The sequence below is a fragment of the Pristiophorus japonicus genome, unplaced genomic scaffold (assembly GCF_044704955.1).
Source record: "Pristiophorus japonicus isolate sPriJap1 unplaced genomic scaffold, sPriJap1.hap1 HAP1_SCAFFOLD_1424, whole genome shotgun sequence".
Lineage (NCBI taxonomy): Eukaryota > Metazoa > Chordata > Chondrichthyes > Pristiophoridae > Pristiophorus > Pristiophorus japonicus.
In genome coordinates, this window is record NW_027251097.1 from 25,001 (window position 1) to 30,000 (window position 5,000).

Sequence of the window (5,000 nt, forward strand, 5' to 3'; positions counted from 1 at the left end):
TGCCAGAAAATGCAAGTGGCCACTTTGCCGGGCCGACTCGCTTGCCCAAGCGGGAAACCATCAACCGAAGGCCCGGTAAGGCGGCCGAATCTGACCTCATAGACTTCCACACAACGGGACTTTTGACTTTCCCGGCCGCGGGTGGCCTCCACCCGGCCTCAGCCATCAGCCCTGCCTGCCTCCAGCCGCCTTCTGGTTAATGAGTTATCCAGCCTGGCACTTCGGTTGCGCCAGCGAGACCAAGTCTCGGCTTTGGTTAATGATTTGAGCCGAACCGACCTGCCCCCCGCCACCGCGGGCTGAACTCGGCAAGGTCTGCCGATTTCCCGACTCCTTTCGGGGCCTAATCGGGTCGCGCGAGCCGCCTGGCGCGATCGGGGCCCATGCCCCGGCCTCTGCCAGGCCTCGGGCAGCCGCTTTTGAAGCCCGACCAAAAACCCGAAAAATGGGCAAAAAGGGAATAAATTCCCGCCCAAAAAGGGTGAATAGTCGGTTGGGCGGCAGCCCTGGTCGGTCTCTGCAGACCTGGAGGCTCGAGACGTTTGTTTGGAAAACTCACCAAGTCTCGATTCTGCCACCTCCTACCTCTGTGCAGATACCCCGCCAACCCCCAAGGACAGAAATGACAAGTGTCAAGTTGGCGGGGCGTCGGGCCACCTGCTGCCGGCCATGAGCATCCAAATCCCCGCAAAAGGGGCATTTTCATTTCTTCATCGGGACTTCCGGCAATTTCCAAGGTTCAACTCATTAACGTTGTTCGCAGACACTTGCCAGAAAATGCAAGTGGCCACTTTGCCGGGCCGACTCGCTTGCCCAAGCGGGAAACCATCAACCGAAGGCCCGGTAAGGCGGCCGAATCTGACCTCATAGACTTCCACACAACGGGACTTTTGACTTTCCCGGCCGCGGGTGGCCTCCACCCGGCCTCAGCCATCAGCCCTGCCTGCCTCCAGCCGCCTTCTGGTTAATGAGTTATCCAGCCTGGCACTTCGGTTGCGCCAGCGAGACCAAGTCTCGGCTTTGGTTAATGATTTGAGCCGAACCGACCTGCCCCCCGCCCCCCCCGGGCTGAACTCGGGCAGGTCTGCCGATTTCCCGACTCCTTTCGGGGCCTAATCGGGTCGCGCGAGCCGCCTGGCGCGATCGGGGACCATGCCCCGGCCTCTGCCAGGCCTCGGGCAGCCGCTTTTGAAGCCCGACCAAAAACCCGAAAAATGGGCAAAAAGGGAATAAATTCCCGCCCAAAAAGGGTGAATAGTCGGTTGGGCGGCAGCCCTGGTCGGTCTCTGCAGACCTGGAGGCTCGAGACGTTTGTTTGGAAAACTCACCAAGTCTCGATTCTGCCACCTCCTACCTCTGTGCAGATACCCCGCCAACCCCCAAGGACAGAAATGACAAGTGTCAAGTTGGCGGGGCGTCGGGCCACCTGCTGCCGGCCATGAGCATCCAAATCCCCGCAAAAGGGGCATTTTCATTTCTTCATCGGGACTTCCGGCAATTTCCGAGGTTCAACTCATTAACGTTGTTCGCAGACACTTGCCAGAAAATGCAAGTGGCCACTATGCCGGGCCGACTCGCTTGCCCAAGCGGGAAACCATCAACCGAAGGCCCGGTAAGGCGGCCGAATCTGACCTCATAGACTTCCACACAACGGGACTTTTGACTTTCCCGGCCGCGGGTGGCCTCCACCCGGCCTCAGCCATCAGCCCTGCCTGCCTCCAGCCGCCTTCTGGTTAATGAGTTATCCAGCCTGGCACTTCGGTTGCGCCAGCGAGACCAAGTCTCGGCTTTGGTTAATGATTTGAGCCGAACCGACCTGCCCCCCGCCACCGCGGGCTGAACTCGGCAAGGTCTGCCGATTTCCCGACTCCTTTCGGGGCCTAATCGGGTCGCGCGAGCCGCCTGGCGCGATCGGGGCCCATGCCCCGGCCTCTGCCAGGCCTCGGGCAGCCGCTTTTGAAGCCCGACCAAAAACCCGAAAAATGGGCAAAAAGGGAATAAATTCCCGCCCAAAAAGGGTGAATAGTCGGTTGGGCGGCAGCCCTGGTCGGTCTCTGCAGACCTGGAGGCTCGAGACGTTTGTTTGGAAAACTCACCAAGTCTCGATTCTGCCACCTCCTACCTCTGTGCAGATACCCCGCCAACCCCCAAGGACAGAAATGACAAGTGTCAAGTTGGCGGGGCGTCGGGCCACCTGCTGCCGGCCATGAGCATCCAAATCCCCGCAAAAGGGGCATTTTCATTTCTTCATCGGGACTTCCGGCAATTTCCAAGGTTCAACTCATTAACGTTGTTCGCAGACACTTGCCAGAAAATGCAAGTGGCCACTTTGCCGGGCCGACTCGCTTGCCCAAGCGGGAAACCATCAACCGAAGGCCCGGTAAGGCGGCCGAATCTGACCTCATAGACTTCCACACAACGGGACTTTTGACTTTCCCGGCCGCGGGTGGCCTCCACCCGGCCTCAGCCATCAGCCCTGCCTGCCTCCAGCCGCCTTCTGGTTAATGAGTTATCCAGCCTGGCACTTCGGTTGCGCCAGCGAGACCAAGTCTCGGCTTTGGTTAATGATTTGAGCCGAACCGACCTGCCCCCCGCCCCCCCCGGGCTGAACTCGGGCAGGTCTGCCGATTTCCCGACTCCTTTCGGGGCCTAATCGGGTCGCGCGAGCCGCCTGGCGCGATCGGGGACCATGCCCCGGCCTCTGCCAGGCCTCGGGCAGCCGCTTTTGAAGCCCGACCAAAAACCCGAAAAATGGGCAAAAAGGGAATAAATTCCCGCCCAAAAAGGGTGAATAGTCGGTTGGGCGGCAGCCCTGGTCGGTCTCTGCAGACCTGGAGGCTCGAGACGTTTGTTTGGAAAACTCACCAAGTCTCGATTCTGCCACCTCCTACCTCTGTGCAGATACCCCGCCAACCCCCAAGGACAGAAATGACAAGTGTCAAGTTGGCGGGGCGTCGGGCCACCTGCTGCCGGCCATGAGCATCCAAATCCCCGCAAAAGGGGCATTTTCATTTCTTCATCGGGACTTCCGGCAATTTCCGAGGTTCAACTCATTAACGTTGTTCGCAGACACTTGCCAGAAAATGCAAGTGGCCACTTTGCCGGGCCGACTCGCTTGCCCAAGCGGGAAACCATCAACCGAAGGCCCGGTAAGGCGGCCGAATCTGACCTCATAGACTTCCACACAACGGGACTTTTGACTTTCCCGGCCGCGGGTGGCCTCCACCCGGCCTCAGCCATCAGCCCTGCCTGCCTCCAGCCGCCTTCTGGTTAATGAGTTATCCAGCCTGGCACTTCGGTTGCGCCAGCGAGACCAAGTCTCGGCTTTGGTTAATGATTTGAGCCGAACCGACCTGCCCCCCGCCACCGCGGGCTGAACTCGGCAAGGTCTGCCGATTTCCCGACTCCTTTCGGGGCCTAATCGGGTCGCGCGAGCCGCCTGGCGCGATCGGGGCCCATGCCCCGGCCTCTGCCAGGCCTCGGGCAGCCGCTTTTGAAGCCCGACCAAAAACCCGAAAAATGGGCAAAAAGGGAATAAATTCCCGCCCAAAAAGGGTGAATAGTCGGTTGGGCGGCAGCCCTGGTCGGTCTCTGCAGACCTGGAGGCTCGAGACGTTTGTTTGGAAAACTCACCAAGTCTCGATTCTGCCACCTCCTACCTCTGTGCAGATACCCCGCCAACCCCCAAGGACAGAAATGACAAGTGTCAAGTTGGCGGGGCGTCGGGCCACCTGCTGCCGGCCATGAGCATCCAAATCCCCGCAAAAGGGGCATTTTCATTTCTTCATCGGGACTTCCGACAATTGCCGAGGTTCAACTCATTAACGTTGTTCGCAGACACTTGCCAGAAAATGCAAGTGGCCACTTTGCCGGGCCGACTCGCTTGCCCAAGCGGGAAACCATCAACCGCAGGCCCGGTAAGGCGGCCGAATCTGACCTCATAGACTTCCACACAACGGGACTTTTGACTTTCCCGGCCGCGGGTGGCCTCCACCCGGCCTCAGCCATCAGCCCTGCCTGCCTCCAGCCGCCTTCTGGTTAATGAGTTATCCAGCCTGGCACTTCGGTTGCGCCAGCGAGACCAAGTCTCGGCTTTGGTTAATGATTTGAGCCGAACCGACCTGCCCCCCGCCTCCCCCGGGCTGAACTCGGGCAGGTCTGCCGATTTCCCGACTCCTTTCGGGGCCTAATCGGGTCGCGCGAGCCGCCTGGCGCGACCGGGGACATGCCCCGGCCTCTGCCAGGCCTCGGGCTGCCGTTTTTGAAGCCCGACCAAAAACCCGAAAAATGGACAAAAATGGAAAAAATTCCCGCCCAAAAAGGGTGAATAGTCGGTTGGGCGGCAGCCCTGGTCGGTCTCTGCAGACCTGGAGGCTCGAGACGTGACTTTGGAAAACTCACCAATTCTCGATCAGCCACCTCCTACCTCTGTGCAGGTACCCCGCCAACCCCCAAGGACAGAAATGACAAGTGTCAAGTTGGCGGGACGGATTTGACTTCGGTCGCCGAGCCCTGGAACTAATTTCCCGCAAACGGCTTCGGATTTAGCTCCATCCAGACTTCCGGGACGAAACTTGACAGGCCGTATCTCCGCACTCCCGGAGCGCAGCCGCACCGTTCCGGCACCCATCGACGCGGCTGGCCGAGCCCGAGCGAACGCACCCCACGGCGGACGGCTAGGCCTTTCCGATTTTTTCACCCTTTTTCCCGAAAAGATTCCAACTGGCAGGGACATTCGCCCGACGGCTTAAAGACATGCCCTTCTGCCACACTAACGTCCCCGCCTTCGTTTGGCTATGTTGGCTTCGTCATTTCCGTCTTTTATTAAAGATACCATCTTAACACGCCGGTTAACCATTTGCCAGAGTTTTCGGTTAATGGTTTGCCACCTTCAACCCATTTGGTTAACCATTTGCCGCCGACAATTTTCAGTTCATCAGTTGCCACATTCAGACTTTCTTCTCCGGTTGCATTTCGCGGACTTCCAGCGCGCTCGGCTT